At 36.9% G+C, this 17,021-nt stretch overlaps 1 protein-coding gene and 1 non-coding gene across 5 annotated transcripts in view; one reads left to right on the forward strand and one right to left on the reverse strand.

Annotated features, from left to right (window-relative positions):
- Positions 1 to 17,021, forward strand: part of KCNIP4 (potassium voltage-gated channel interacting protein 4) — a 1,144,126-nt gene that overhangs the window by 844,859 nt on the left and 282,246 nt on the right. The window lies entirely within an intron of this gene.
- On the reverse strand, positions 12,827 to 12,961 carry LOC122890648. Its single transcript, XR_006381114.1, has one exon. It is a non-coding gene; the product is annotated as a U4 spliceosomal RNA (small nuclear RNA).

The following is a 17,021-nucleotide window of genomic DNA, read 5'->3' on the forward strand; positions in this document are numbered from 1 at the left end:
ACATGAGGAGGGACAATAAGAATAGAATGTTTTTTCGTAATAGAAACTAGGGGTAATGAGATGCAGATAAACATGTGGGTATACAATTCTGGAGATCTTAGAAAAACCCACCAAGAGACAAACAAAGATTCTGTGTAAGAGAGGAAAAAACAATTTTACCTACATTCTTCTGAGTTCTAAGTTGAGACTCCTGTAATAAAATATAGATTAACCAGAGGAAAACAAGGAGATGTCTATTAACATATATACCCCAGCAGGGAAAATTGAAGAGTGCAAAAATGTAGCTTAGAACTCTGGCTTATATTGCATTTTTTAGCAAAGAACAATACATTTGTAAAGAAATGACAGGGTGGAAGAAAACAGTTATAGGCTTCCATGGGTGAAGATGGAGGCTAGTTAGTAAAGTGTGTTTTATAGATTTTTCTGGTTCAGTCTTCCAGGTGGGTAAGTCAAATGTTGTCTCTGGTGATTAACTTTTCTCCTTCCTAGTAGAGAGGAGAGGAGGGACACCTGTGAAAATTTATGTCCTGCTTTTAGTCAAATAGGAGGAAGCAGAGAGTTTTTCTTATATCTGCTTCCTCTCAGTTGCCTTCAACTCAGAAAAATCCTTACGCTAAAGTGGCATATTTGGGGTTGGCATTTATACTACCCTTCCCTTGTTTTGTTTTGTTTTGTTTTGTTTTTAAAGCTAAATCTAGAACTTATTAGTTTGCAAAAAAAGAGAAATTTATGTGTCCCTATAGAACACATTATAGATCTCTTGTTCATTGAAAAGCATAAAGTAAAATAAGGTACTATGCCCAGAGTAAAAATGAAAGCAAAAATTATGTATCTCCTGTCTTGGAAAATACCTAAGTCTGATAATGAATACTGAGGATGTCTTATTTTGGAATATAACTTCAAAATCACTTGCCATTTGTATGATCTCATTTATTCTCACCACATACCTAGGAAGCATGCATTTCAGTAGCCATCCTAATGCTTTAAAGGGGAATCCTAGTTGGATAAAAGAGCAGGTAGTCTCAAATCTAATCCCTCGCTAGGTCAAGATGACTTAGCAGTGTTGGGAGATGGGAGAATACCCAGGATATGGGAAATCCACAGACTCATGGAAGTAACTAGATAACAGAGAAAGGTGTGAGCAAAATGACAGAAAAAAAAGTCCCAGAAGGGGGGCAAAATGGATTTGGATTTGGAGGTATTAGCAGGTTCATGGGTTGGAGCTCTTGCTAGAGGGATGTAGGGACAAGTCTACATTTCTTTTAAATGAGGAAAGAGATGAAATGCAGGTGCAACTTATTTAGGAGGCGATCAGTGGTGAGAAAACCGAGGCAATAAGATCATTTATTAGAGAAGTCAAGTAGGAATCCTACAACAATGATGCGAAGAAAGATTTTGGGAAGATAAGGGTGAGCTGAATAGAAAGCTGACCACTGTCCCTTCCAGGAGATGTGATGGATTTCATGAGACACTCTCTTAGGATCACTCAGCTATGGGTGAGGCCAGGCATAAAGTTTTTTTTTTTTTTTTTTAAATATTTTATTTATTTATTTGACAGACAGAGATCACAAGTAGCAGAGAGGCAGGCAGAGAGAGAGGGGAAAGCAGGCTCCCCGCCGAGCAGAGAGCCTGACGCGGGGCTCGATCCCAGGACCCTGGGATCATGACCTGAGCTGAAGGCAGAGGCTTTAACCCACTGAGCCACCCAGGCACCCCCAGGCATAAAGTTTTCAGCAGATGTTTGAAGAGGTCATATCTGCCAACACCCTGGAGAAGAATTTCTTATCCAGAATTATAAGACTGATAATTGATTGAACCCCACTATATTTTTAATCCATCCAATGGAAACTAATACGTGTTCTGGACAAGATAGTACAGTAGTGAAATGCAATGGGTTTTGCTTCTGGAGGATTTCACTTTTGACTATTTGCAGCAAGTTTCCCTTTCTGTGCCTCAGTTTCCTCCTATGCACAGGAGGACTAAGTGACATAATGTACACAAAACACCTGGCACAATACTAGATACATAAATGGTTATTTTTCGTATTATTATTTATCTGAAAAAAAATTAGCATAGTTTTTGGCACATGTCAGCCTTCCAAAAAACAGTCATTCTATTTTCTTCTACCAATCTGTATTCAGGAAACAAGCACCAAGTGAAAGATACCTCTAGAAAGCATGGCTAATCTCAGTGCCACCATCCATTTGTATTCTTTAAGTGGAATTATTTAACTAAGAATCTTTCTCCACATTATGTAAAACTGAGGCTGACAGAGACTACCCTACCCTACTCTTGGCTAAGACAGCTTTCTTCCCTGACAATTTTGCTCTGTACTGGTGCTAAGATACCCTCCAGCAACTGCTTGCTAAATCAACTCCACAATGTCACAGAATAGAAAATTATACTGAATGTTCCTCCAAGTAGCCTGATAAAGCCTTTAAACATTCTGCAAGAGCTGAATCAATTTACCTGGATAGGAAATTCTCCATTGTTATGGTACATTGATGTCATTAGATCTCTGACTTCTCCTCTTAAAAAAATTCTCCACTTCCCCTTCCTAGGGTCATAATATTTATCACTTTCTCTTCCCCCTGAAGAACAATATTGTAAGATTACAATTTCCAAACCTTCCTTTTAGAATCATAGGGAAACACAGAACACCCTTAGGGCTTTTCCCATCTCACGGAAGTGGAAACTGATGCCTGAGGTAGCCCAAAGACATGTGCAAAAGAGAGAAGCAGGGAAAGCAAAATGCTGTCCACTGAGCATCTACTCTGACCCAGATTTGCGCTGTGTGTTTGTGCATTGGTCACTTAATCCAATCTTTTTACCAGCTTCCGTTTTATCTGTATTTCACAGAAAAGGGCAGAGCAACAAGTGGCAGGGCTAACATCAGACCCAGTTCTCCTGATTCCCACTTCCTTTACTTTATGATGATTCCATCATGGAAGCTGTTGGCTGCCAAATCTGCAATATGTTTCATTTAGATAAAATAATATTTGCCCCCAGACATTTATAGCATGCTGTAAGCTTGTGTTCCCATGTTTTCTCTCAAGTTGTTTTTCTTCTTATTACTGTACAGACCACAAAGCTTAGTTTTTGTCATCATCAAAAAATCGTTTCTAGCTTCTTTGAATTTCCCTGGATGATTTCTTATCTGGTTGCAATTAAACTGTGGTCAGCAGTAAATAGAGCACAGGGAGTAAAATTGTTATTGCTCTCTTTCCCAGATGTGGGATTTTGGAACTACGAACAGCTTATTTGAAAATGCCCTTCTTCTGTCTTGTTTGCTCCATAATCCAAATTCAGACTTCAGTTTGAAATTGCTTTGCATGGTTAGTTTTTTGAAACATGAAGTTAAATCTTTGATCGAGACTGCCTGAGAAACTTCTGATAGAATATAATTCATCAAGTAAAGAAAGAAGAGAAGATGCACCTAATAATTGCTAGTTCTAGATAATGGGTCACTTTTCATGAAATATGCTGGTCAAAAGACACTGCTCCATTTCACTGAGAGTCAACGATGTATCCAGAACATGTCAGGTATTCGTATGCATTACCTTAAATCCTCACTATTTTCTATTTGCAGATACTCATATGTATTATCAGAAACACTTGCTACAAAGCTGAAGGGTAGAAGCTCAAAGAGTTTAGGGGGTTAAATATTGAAACTGAGAAAGACAAGCCGAGACATATTGAACGTTGATTGGTTTTCTATGATAAGTTCTCTCTTTTCCTAAACTCAGTTCCACATCAGGTAAAATAAAAATGCATTCATCTTATCATATGAAAGACGTTAACCAAAATAACAATATAGGTGAAACGGGGAATGAATGCTATTTGAAAAAGAACTTTATATGTTTTTGGACAGGGCATTTGAAAGCCTGTCAGGTCATTTCCATCCACACACTATAGATCTGTTTGTGTATTTTCAGGTGTGAGATCTCAGTCATTAGTTCTTTGTAACTTGAAATTTTGTTATAGTCAAGGCTAAGCTGAAGTGCAGATATATGGTTTCTTCAAAACTCCTAGATTTTCATATATATCCTGCCTAAAGTCACCCTACAGTAAAGAAGGGTATGGTTATATTGAGCAGATACAGTTTTGATTCTAGGTCTGAGGCAATTTTAAAAAAATCAGTGGAAAGTAGAAATCAAGATGCTCTTTCAAAATGGGACCATTTTTTTTTTCTGTAAGAGGATAAGCCGCAATGTTTTGGCAGTAAACTTGCCTTCTAAACCCAACAAAGAAACCCAAATTCCCACAGCCTGAAGCTCCAAATCAATATTCCTCTTTAATTATCTTTAATCCTTTCTGGAAAATAGCCAGTTGTGACCTTGTGTCCTTTAAAGTATACAGGGGGAGTAGCCACTAGTGGAAAATGTGATGGAAAAAAGTTTTTCCCTCAGTATGGAAACAGCAAATATTTTAAAGAGAGAATGTCTGAAAGCATTTTGGCTTCAGTTTCAATGGAGAAAACAGGCCTTCCTTTGAGCTACTCATTTCTGCTTTTCCAGCAATCCTTTGGAGCCCTTCATGGAGAGGTGCTTTTCATGTTCAATAGTCTGTTCATTCATTAAATAAACGGTCACTGGGTCTCTAAATCATGCTAGAGATTAAGCATGTAAAAATGAATTTAAAAAAAAGTACCACTCCCAGGAGTTCACAGTCTGTTATTGAAAGCAGACCCCTAAATAAATAAGCGCAATGAAATATTATTGTCCATTGAATCCCTCTATTTCCTTCAGAAGTTATAATAACCAGAAATCATCCTTTTATTTGGTCTCTCCTAATAGAATGTAGGTTAATTGAAGGCAGGATCTGGCATCAAGAAAGCACCCAATAGGAGTTAGTTTAAGAAATAGAATAGTACTTAATTAAAAAAAAAAAAAGTGTAGTGTAGAATGGCACAATAAGGCCCTAGGGGATTCCAGGGTCCACTAGCGATGGAGTCTATCTAGGGCTACAAAATATTTTCTGCTACGCTCTCCTGCAGTGAATTTCTGCAGATATACCTGTCCCGTATCTGCCACTTCAGGGTTCACTCGCCATCGGTCTTGCCCCTTTGGAAAAACTGCCTCAACTCCCCCACATACGCATGGGGATGATGATCTGGAGAATGGGCTGCACAATGCAGCCTTTTCCATCTTGGACGCCTGAGCTCAGGGTACCTCGCAGAGGAGCTCGGGCACTGAGTCAGAACTGGAGATACAAAGCTTTGGAAGCTCAGCTCTTTCCCATCCTGGACTGAGCAACTCTTCCATCTCTAACTCTCGGACTCCTCATCTGTAAAATGGGGAGTCAATAGTGCTTTCCTCTTTAAGCTGATACTTGCAAACTCCTTGACATTTCACGTACATTCGTTGTGTCATCATTTGTGTGACAAACATTTAGAGATTATCATCCTGTTTTCTGAGAGCTTCGTTCATGAGAAGTCATTCTTCCAACCGTGTAGTAAGACTGCAGAGGTAGAACTTTTAGCCCCCACCTGATATAGGTGAAGAGATTCAAGCCCCTTTACAAAAGGTGAATTGGGTAGCATTTGTGTCCTCTCCAAAGGTCTGGGAAAGTGGGAGGAGACCAGTCTAAAAGTCAGGACGCTCCAAGACTGTTAGCCGTGCTTGTTGTACCAGTCATAAACAGCCCTGCGGTTACAGCATCTCGGAATTCCCCAAGCACCAAAGGTAATAAAGAAGAAAAAAAAGCAAAAGACATGGAATCTTTCGGGTAAAGTTAATGACAGTCTAAGAGGAATGTTTTATTGTGGAAGTCGTGGAAAGCATTTCATGTGTTTGCTTTCAAGGCTACATTATAAAACTTACTGTGGCAGAAGCAGAGCGGAAGTTATTAATGAGAAAGACCAAGCTAAATGCTAACTATAATTCTATCCATTTGAAGTCATTAATTGGAACAAATTTCCTATTAAAAACCCAAGCCGAAGGTTTGCCAGGCTTTCATCATCATCTGACAAGTTTCTTAACTTCCCTGGTAAGCAGCAAAGGGTAACTTTATGGGATCTACTGTTTACAAAAATCTGTTTCTAGCAAAGGCCATATTACCATGAATCTAGCAACTAACTCAATTATTTCCTTTAAAATGTAGGCATGAAACAAAAACATAGTTGTTGACTCTCACTTCCAATGCCAATAGATATGCTCAGTTCTTTATTTTTAAAGTATTTATTTAAATTCTAGTTAATTACCATACAATGTAATATTAGTTTTAGGTATACACAACAGTGATTCCACACTTCCATACAACCCCAGGTGCTCATCACAAGTACCCTCCTTAATCCCTATCACTTATTTAATCCATCTCCCCACACCTCCCCTCTGATAACTTGTTCACTATAGATAAGGGTCTGTTTCTCCATTTGCCTCTTTTCCTTTGCTCTTTTGTTTCTTACATTCCACCTGAGGGAAATCATATGGTATTTGTCTTTATCTGACTGACTTATTTCATTTAATAAAATGCTCTCTAGCTCTGTCCATGTTGTGGCAAATGGCAAGATTTCATTTTTTTTTTTTAATGGCCAATTAATATGCTTGATTCTAGATACTTTTACAGCCAACATAGAAAACAAATCTGTGGTTATCTTTTTTCTTCTCAATGATATCTTCTCAGTAAGTAGTTAGCATTTACATCAGGCCTAGTTTGTAGAAGCCAGCTATCTCCAAACATGTTTATTCCCAAATGGTATTTCTGCATTGCATATGCCTTGCCTGTGCTGAGAATAAAATATAATACAGATAAGACTAGGGTTCAAGAGACCATACCCTTACTACCTAATAGTTCTAGGGTATTGGGCAGGCTAATTAAAATCTCTGATCCTCAGTTTCCTTGTAGAGCTGCAGATTAAATGCACAGTATATGTAAAAAGGCATAGCATATGTCACAGAGTATATGTACAAGTCAAGGCATAGTTTATCTCAAGCAGACCCTGAGACAAGTCTTCTCGGGCAAGGAATTTATGAAAGAAGTGCTCCCAGTAGAATGGAGGAAGGGAGCAAGGGAAGGCCTCATTGAAAGAAGAAGAACCCAAGCAAGGGTATGACTTCAGGTAAAATCCCAACCCTAAAAGATCATAGAGAGAGGAACTTTGTTGTGCAATTTATGCTTCAGCCAGGCTCTTCTAATACAGGGCAGGTGAGCTGGGCTTTCTTCCTCTCTCCCTTATCAATCTGGCTATCGGAGAGTGGCCATAAACATCAGATACATCCCACTCTGCCTCTGTGGAAACTGAGACTCCAGCAACCTGAGGGCCATTCTCCCAAGCTGGGTCATGGATTCAGGCCATTGATGAGGCAAGAGCGTACAGCTGGGGCACTAGAACCTGGTAATTGGGACCCAAGGAGACCTAGACAGAGCACCAATGGTGTCCACTATAATGATACATAGTCAAGTCTCAATCAATGTTGTCCCCTGTGCTTCCTTTTCCTAAAGAGTCTCCACTTCTGTCATATATGCTAATCTCCTAGCTAATGAAGCCGTGAGGTCAGAGATTATATACTTCTTGACGTCCAGTGGCTACACATCATCACCAATGAAAATTTGCTGGGCCTCCAGGAATATGAACATGAGTCATAACTTGTGAAGCCAAGATCCTTATGCATTTCTGATTTGCTCTAAATCTCAGCGCCACATGGGGAAGGTGGGCAAAAATGGTTATTGCCTGTTGATCGTTGCTACAGAGCACATGCATGACACTTTCAATCACTCTGCTTTTTTTTTTTATTTGAATGATTAGTGAGATGTCGTATTCTAATCCCAAAATGCTTCTGATACATATTAAAATGAGCTTTGACAATCGCAGACAAGGTAAAGGATTCGGTGTGTCGGAAACCAGCAGTTTTGACAAATTCATCAGAGAAACAACTGTTCTTCAATGTATTAAAGATGAGAACAAGGGCTGACATGTAACTTAGATAAGAAATGAAGCTTGATGCTCTCACACAAAATATTGTGTCTGAGAAACTTTCAGCAAGTGACAGCCCAGACTCACAGCCATTAAAAGCAAATGTCATTGAGAGGAAGGATAAGAGAAGAGAATTGCTTTGGACCATGATCATGTTGTCTGATCAATGGATCATGTTGGACTGTAACTGCTGTTTGTGGCTCTCTCACACGCCTCCTGCCTTTAGTCTCTGCAAATTAATGGTAGGAAAGAACTATCCAGTGATCCTTCCCAAAGAGGGCAGGAGAACTGTGAGGTTCCTCAGATGTGAACCTTGTCTGAAAGCACCCCACTGTCTAACTCCAATAGCTGTAACTCAGGCAAAAGGAAATATTTCCCCAAGCTGTGTTTACTGGGCTGAGTTTTAGGAAGTGACATTTACTTTTAATTCATTCAGTAACTCTTTGTCTGGCATGTAATCTCCACAAATGCTTCAGATAACAGATGGAACTTATACTGTGCCTTGAAAATTAATGTGGCCCTCCGCTGGTGACTGACAGAGGGAAACCATCCTTTGTGACTAAAGATTTAGAAGGCTGTCCCCAGCCATCCAGAATTCAACTTCAAGAAACATCACAGGCTACCATGCTCAGAAAGACCAAGGAAAGCAAGGGTGCCCCATTAGAGACCTTTTTTGAGGTTAAAGGCCATTTAAATCTTACTCACTTTGGATTTGAAAGTGCAAACAGAACAGCACATGGGGCCCAGAGAGAACTTTCTTCCTACAGCTTGCGTTATTAAAGAGGCAAACTGCATCTTTCCAAGACAGTGAAAGCCTCGAGGCTGATATGTTTTTAATACTGATCAGTAAACAAATAAGAGATTCTCTTGAAGCCTTAGGGTGATATGTAATTTGGTTTGATTCTGCTCTATGCTAGAACTCCAGGGTTCAGGAGAGAAACTTTTGCAAGTATGAACTGGATTCTAGAAATGAGATAGGAAAAATTTCTCTCCTTTCTCTCTTGACAACTGGTTAGGCTTCACATGAAAAATAAATGTATATATATATTTTTTTTTTCGCTGCAATTATTTAAAATATTAACTACTTAGAAAACCAAATGGAATTATATCTGTTTATTAAGAAATCATATATTTATGACATTTACCATACAAAGTCAGCTTCTTTTTAACATAAGTTCACTAGCTTTTGCCAGAGAAACCATATTTAGTTTCCTTCATATGTAGTTTCCTTCAGAAACTGCACAATAAATATAAACCAGTATTTTTCACCATGAGTGGTTTTAACATAAGCAAAATCCCAGCTTATTGCTTTAAGTTTTCCACTAGACACAATTTTCCCAAATTACCATAAAGAAAGTCCATATTGACCTGATATTTAAATTGGAAATTGTTTCCAAATTCTTCATTTTTTTTTTAAGATTTTATTTATTTATTTGACAGAGATCACAAGTAGGCAGAGAGAGAGGAGGAAGCAGGCTCCCTGCTGAGCAGAGAGCAGGATGCGGGGCTCGATCCCAGGACCCTGAAATCATGACCTGAGCTAAAGGCAGAGGCTTAACCCACTGAGCCACCCAGGCACCCCCAAATTCTTCTTTTTATAGACAGCTTCAATATACAATGTCTATAATAATGACCTCAATCATTTATCCTGTCAGTAAATTTCATTGAGTTTCTGCCATTCCTGATTTATACTTGATACTAATGCCTTTGGGTTTTTCTTTATTCTCTGTTAATACCTTCTTGCTTTTCATTCTCTTTCCTGACTCTATTTAGGAGATTTCAGCTATAAAGAAATACAAAAATCTAAAAGTCAGGTGAGGAAATAGCACAAAGAGTTTGCTCCTCAGGCCAAGATGCTGTACGCTAGTGGGTATTAGCTAAAGTTTTCTTTTTGTTCCTAAAGGGCTGGGTTCTCAGTAAACACAGCTTGGCTTTTTTTTTTTTTTTTTTTTTTTTTTTTTTAAGGGTTTGCTTATTAACAATGATCAAAAGCCTAAACCTGATGGTTATTCCTTGCGAATGGAAAACATATGGGGGATTTCCTACCCTTTTATTGGAAGTTGACTATAAAATTTACCAAGAATTAAAAGATTTCCTATGTGTTGCCTGGAGATGAGGAGATACTGGGAGGGAGATGGGAAGGAAAGAGTTCTCATTTACAATGTATCAAGGCCTACTTGTAGAACATTTAAAATCTCACAAGTTGGAAGAAACAGAAATCTCTGTTGCTTAGTGGTTTAAATTTACTTTTTTTTTTAATTTAAAAAAATTAGTAGAACACTTTCTTCAAAGGAAAGCATTCTAAACGTCCAATATGTAAAATGGGTAAAAACAGAGGACGTTGCATTCAAGAAGGAGATGGGGACGAATGGTCAGGATGTGGAGCTCAGGCAGCTTGTCCTGTCTCTCCCTCAGTTCTCTCTCACAGATGGTAGGTGGGCTCCATGGAGCTTGCTTGCTGAAACTCTCACCTAATGCAAAATCTCTAAGCAGCATCATTGGTGGTAGGTCGTTATTCAACCTCTGCTTGATGACTTCTAATGACAGGAAACTCATTGCTTCACAAAGTAGCTCATTTTATCTTTCTCATCTTTTCATACCTCTGAGATACTTACATAAGTCTCCCAAATTCTCATTAGTTACAGATTACCAGTCCAGGAGAGATTTTCAATAAAAAATGAAATCAGAAATAAGGTTAGATTATGTTTATTCTTTGTCAGCTCAGAAAATTTACTAAAAGTTCAAGCATGAGGCAGCAATTTCTTTTTAAGGATTTTTTGGGCTCCCTAACACAGACTCTGAGTGCTTTCCATGGAAAGTTTCTATACAGAAATGCATCCCCTAAATAATATCAAGTATGCCAGGTTCAACCTCAAGAAAATGTTTGTTTTGAGTCATGAGTCCTCTGAAAAAGTTTGGTGTTAGAAGGGTTATAATGAAAATGCCAATAATAGACCTTTAGCAAGCAAACCTGTTCAGAAACTCTGTTCAAAAGGAAACCACATCCCCAATGCAATATTTATATATTCTCCAGCTCTTCAGAGGACAGCACTGTTAAGCATTGACTCTTCTGTGCTCTTAAGCTCAGCACAAACACAAACACAGAATACTCATTGTCAAACCAAAGACTCTCAGATAGGCTCAAGAGGCTCAGATAAGAAAGACACAGAAAAGCTTCCCTTTTTGTTTCTTTGAGAAGCTCTGTGAGAAAGATCTGCAAAGTTTATGGGAGGCCAGTGAGACAGAAAATAAAAGCACTTCGGAATATTCCTGCCATCTCCCATCTGCCAGGTCTAGACACAAGAGTTTTAGAGAATCACTTTCTGAGTGTGGAGAATGCCCAGTAGTTTTGCTGCCTATTTCTGTAAATACATGGTTTCCTTGGAAAGTAGCCACACTCATTCATTTACATATTGTCTTTTGCTTCTTTTGAACTACAGTTGTGGGATTGAGCAAACGCAGCAGACAGCTTACAAACCATGATGCCTAAAATATTTTCTCTGGTGTTTTGTAGAAAAAAGTTTGCTGACCTCTGCTTTAGGAGAATTGGACGTAAGACAAGCTAGTGCAGTGGAACTGGCCAGAGGAAAGAGACTACAAAGAACTCAGATTTGTGTAACATTTACTCTCCAATAGATTTTGAAGATCATTGAGACCAAGGATTTTCATTTTCCATTTGAGGAAAATGAATCCAAGAGCAGGAAATAGGTGAGTGACAGAACCAATGAGAGATTGTCCAGCAAAGAGGAGTGTTTTTTGCATATGTTGCAGCAAAAAGATGGAGAAAGGTCAAAAACCCACGCACAAATTTGAATTTTAGAGAGTGTAACCATGTAACAATAGTTCGGTGGTGTCTCTTTTATTGATTAGAATTCACAGAATAGGGCAAGGTTAGTAATAGAATGATAAAAGCAATAGAAAAATAAAAACGAACTCTGGGCTTTACTATGATTTATAAATTATTCGATTAAATTCTCTGGACTTCAGTTTGTCATGTGCAAAATGGGTATTGTAGTAATAGGTCACTTTCTGAGGATTCAGACACAATCAATGAACGATATCTGGCACAGAGTGGAAATTCAGTTAGAAAAAAAATGAACAAATAAGTATCTTGGTTAAGGTTCCCTTCTCTGTCTCCCGGAAATCAGATGACAAGATAAGCATGTAGGTACAAAGAGTCGGTTTGGGAAATGCCCCCAGGAAGCCATGTGTGAGAGAGAGAAAGGGGATCAAGGCAGAAAGTAAAGTTCATAAAGGTTTATGGTCCTGTGCTCCCCAGTCCCAAGAAGGTCATCACAGAGACCATGTTCATCCTGCCTCCAAGTTGCCCACTGGGACAATTCCTGTCTCATGTTCGGTAAAGGTTGCTCCTGTGCTATTACCTCCCTGGTAGGTATTTCACAGAGTCTGGTGAGCACCCTCAAGGCAGAGACATGCGCAGCCCTCGTGTGCACAACCCTAGAGCAGCACTGTCTTGGATGACTTCAGTATAGGTGAGGGATATGGTTAAGAGATCACCTATGTTTGCTACAATAAACAAACAGATGATACTGGACTTCCTTTTATTGTGGTCAGTTACACAAATTCTAATCAACAAATATTTCAATCGAGTAGCAATTACCAACTATATACTCTATTGGGCTTCTGAAAATGTTGTCACATCAAAGTGGAGTAATTTATTGTTATTATTAGGGTTATCATAAATCACAAGAATCACAGAAGCAAACTACAGAAGTCCTAACATTTTCCAGTTAGGCAAAACATTTGTCAAGTCAATCAACTTATGTGTATGTTAAGTAACCATACTTACTCTTAGTTTGACTAAGAATAAGAAACAGACTAGGAAGTGCTGTAGGTATTAGATGAAGTCTTCCACTGAATCATTCAAAAGAAAAAAGTATGAGTTTTACTTCTATGGAAAGAGCTCGTTAACAATTAATTTGGACACAGAAGTTATATAACACAAGTTTTATAAATTATCAATTAGCAATAATCGCACCTCGGATAAACCTCATTGGCTACGATACTGCCACTGCGCATCAGGACAAAAATTTTTCATAGAATAGGAATTCAGGTAAAATACCAATAAGAATATAAAACTGAAAAAAGTCATTTTTTAGCATTACCTACAGTCAGAGGCCTCTTACACAATTAAAGTTTCCCACATCCATGTAGAAACATCGGGGCCAATATGATGAAGGGAAGATCCTTCATATTCTTTAAGGATGTTCACCAACCAGTATAAATAGATGCACTTCTACTTTTTAATTTTAATTCCATTGTAATTAACATACAGTATTATATTAGTTTCGGGTATACAATATAGTGATTTAACAATTCCATGCATCCGCTGGTGCTCATCAAGATTCGTGCACCCTTAATCTCCTTTACCTATTTCACACATCCCCCGCCCACCTCCCTTTTGGTAATTATCTGTTTGTACTCCCTAGTTAAGAGTTTGTTTTTGGATTACCTCTTATTCTTCCTTTGTTCATTTGTTTTCTTTCTTCAATTCCACATATGAGTGAAATGATATTTGTCTTTCTCTGACTAGCTTATTGTGCATAGCAAAATACTGTCTAGATTCATCCATGTTATTGCAAATGGCAAGATTTCATTTTGGGGGGCTGAATAATTATATATTATAACATGTATGTATGTATAAAACATATGTATGTATATAAATGTGTAAAAATAGATATATATAATTTATCAGTTCTAGTAGGTTTGGTTTTTTTTGTTTTTATAGAGTCTTTAGGGTTTCCTATATAATATCGTGTCTCCTGTTAATCACAAAAGTTTTACTTCTTCCTGACCAATTTAGCTGTCTTTATGTCTTTCTGTTATCTGCTTGCTGTGGCTAAGAGTTCCAGCACTCTGTGGAATTAAAGTGGTGAAAGTATACATCCTTGTTCTCTTCCTGACCTTAGGGGAAAAGCTCTCAGTTTTCCCCCATTAAGGATCATGTTAGTTGTGGGTTTTTCATATATGATCTTTATTATGTTGATGTATGTTTCCTATAACCCTACTTTGTTGAGGGTTTTTATTATGAATGGATGTTGTACTTCATCAAATGTTTTTTCTGCATCTATTGAAATAATCATATAGTTTTTATTCTTTCTCTTGTTGTTGTGATATATCCCAGTGATTGATTTTTGAATATTGAACCATGTCTCAGAAATAAACCCCACTTGATCATGGTAAAAGACTTCTTTAATGTATTTTTGGATTCAGTTTGCTAATATTTCATTGAGGATTTTTGCATCGATGTTCATCAGAGATATTGGCCTGTAGTTCTCTTTTCTTCTACTATCTTTGTTGGTTTTGATATAGGGTAATGCTGGCCTTACAGAATGAATTTGGAAGGTTTTTTTTTTTCTTTTTCTATTTTTTGGGGAATAGTTTAAGAAAAACAGATATTAACTCTCCTTTAAAGGTTTGTTACAATTCATCTGTGAAGACATCTGGTCCTGGACTTTTATTCATTGAGAGTTTTTTTTATTACTAATTCAATTTCCTTGCTGGCTATTGGTCTCTTCCAATTTTCTGTTTCCTCCTATTTCAGTTTTGGTAGGTTATATCTTCCTAAGAATTATCCATTTCTTCTAGGCTGTCTAATTTGTTGTCATCCAATTTTTCATAATATTCTCTTATAGTTGTTTGTCCTTTTGTGGTGTTGGTTGTTATTTCTCCAAAATTAGAAAATTTTTATTTTATTTATTTGTATCTTTTATCTTTTTGCCTTGATAAGTCTGGCTAGAAGTTTATCAATTTTATTGGTCTTTTCAAAGAACCAGTTCCTGGTTTTATTAATCTGTTTTGTTTTCTTGGTTTTTGTTTTTTGTTTTTTCAATTTCTATATCATTTATTTCTGCTCTAATCTTTATTACTTCCCTGTGTCTGCTGATTTTGGATTCTGTTTGTTGTTCTTTTCTAGGTCCTTTAGGTATAAGGTTAGATCATTTGTTTGAGATTTTTCCTGCTTCTTGAGGTGGGCCTGTATTGTTATAAACTTTCCATTTAGAACCACTTTCGCTGCATCCCAAAGATTTTGTACCATTTTGTTTTCATTTTAATTTATCTCCACTTACTTTATGATTTCTTCTTTGATGTCTCAGTTGAGCCATTCACTGTTAATTAGCATATTATTTGACTTCCATTTATTTGTGTTTTCCAAATTTTTCTCTTGTGATTGATCTCTAGTTTTATAGTATTATGGTCAAAAAAGTTGCATGGTATAATTTATCTTTTTGAATTTGTTGAGATTTGTTTGTGGCCTACTATGTGGTCTGTTCTGGAGAAAGTACTATGTACACTTAAAAAGAATTTGTTTTCTGTTGTTTTAGGATGGAATACAATATATCTGTTAAATCTATCTGGTCCAGTGTATCATTCAAAGCCGCTTTTCCTTGTTTATTTTTTATTTGAATGATCAGTTAATCAGTGTAAGTGGGATGTTAAAAGTTCAAAGTCTCCTATTAGTATCGTGTTGCTATCAATTAGTTCATTTATATTTATTTTAACTTATTTATTTGGGTGCATAAATATTTACATCATTATATCTTCTTGTTGGATTGTCCTCTTTTTTATTATGTAGTGTCCTTTGTCTGGTATTAGAGTCTTTTAAATTCCATTTTGTTTGATGTAAGTATTGCTACCCTGGCTTTCTTTTGACATTCATTACATTAATTGTTTGTCCATTCCCTTTCTTTCAATATACAAGTTTCCTTAGGTCTGAAATGAGCCTCTTGTAGGCAGCATATAGACGGATTCTGGTTTTTGTTTTTTTTTGTTTTTTTTAATCTGTTCCTTCACCCTAGTTCTTTTGATTGGAGCATTTAGTTTATTTATAGTCAACGAAATTATTGATAGGTAAGTATTGCTATTTCAGTACATTTTGTGGTTGTTTCTGTAGTTCTTCTCTGATACTTTCTTCTCTTATTTTCTTTCACAATTTGTTGGCTTTCTTTAGTGAGATATTTGTATTTCTTTCTCTTTGTTTTTTGTATATTTGTTACTGGTTTTGATTTAGATTTGTATATAGCATCTCCTGCATATAGAAGTCTATATTAAGTTGATGGTAGCATAAGTTTGAACCCATTCTTTATTCCACCCCCACACACACATTTTAGGTATTTTACATGATTTTATTTTGTGAATTCCTTGACTGATTTTCTTTTTGTGATTTATATTTTTCTTACTCTTACTTATGATCTTTCTTCTCCACTCAAAGAGTCCCTTTTAACATTTCTTGTAGGGCTGGTTTTATGGTCATGAACTCCTTTAGCATTTGTTTGTTTAAGAAATCCTATTCTGAATAAAATATTATGCTTGGCTGCATATTTTTTTTTTTCTTTTTAGCACTTTGAATTCATCATGCCACTCTCTTCTGGCTTACATAATGTCTGCTGAAAAAATCAGCTGCTAGCCTTATGAAGTTTTTCTAGTATGTGAGTGATATCTTTTCTCTTACTGCTTTTAAAATTGTCTTTTTCTCATTACTTTTTGCTATTTTAATTACTGTGTGTCTTACTATACACCTCATTGGGTTGATTTTGTTGGGGGAATCTCTGTGCTCTCTTTAATCTGGATATCTGTGTCCTTCCCCAGATTAGGACTTTTCTTTGAGCTATTATTTCTTCAAATAAATGTTCTGCCTGCTTTTCTCTCTTCTTCTTCTTCTTCTGTGTTCCCTATAATGCAAATCCTATGTGTGATAGAGTCACCAAGTTCCCTTAGTCTATTTTCACTTTGCATAATTTTTTTTTCTCTTACCTGTTCAAATTTATTTTTTTCCATTACTCTGTCTTCCAGGCCACTAATTCATTCCTCTGCTTCTGCTAGCCTGGTATTAATTCCATCTGGTGTATTTTTAATTTCATTTATTGTGTTCATCTCCAATTGGTTCTTTTATATCTCTTTCTTAAGAGTCTCACCAATGTCCTTCACTCTTTCCTCAAGTCTAGTGAGTGTCTTTATGATTATTACTTGAAGTTCTCTACTAGGCATATTACTTAGATTCATTTCATTTAGGTCTCTTGCTGTGATTTTTGTCCTGTTCTTTCAATTGGGACATATTCCTTTATCTCCTCATTTTTTCTGGCTC

The sequence above is a fragment of the Neovison vison genome, chromosome 11 (genome assembly GCF_020171115.1).
Source record: "Neovison vison isolate M4711 chromosome 11, ASM_NN_V1, whole genome shotgun sequence".
Classification (NCBI taxonomy): domain Eukaryota; kingdom Metazoa; phylum Chordata; class Mammalia; order Carnivora; family Mustelidae; genus Neogale; species Neogale vison.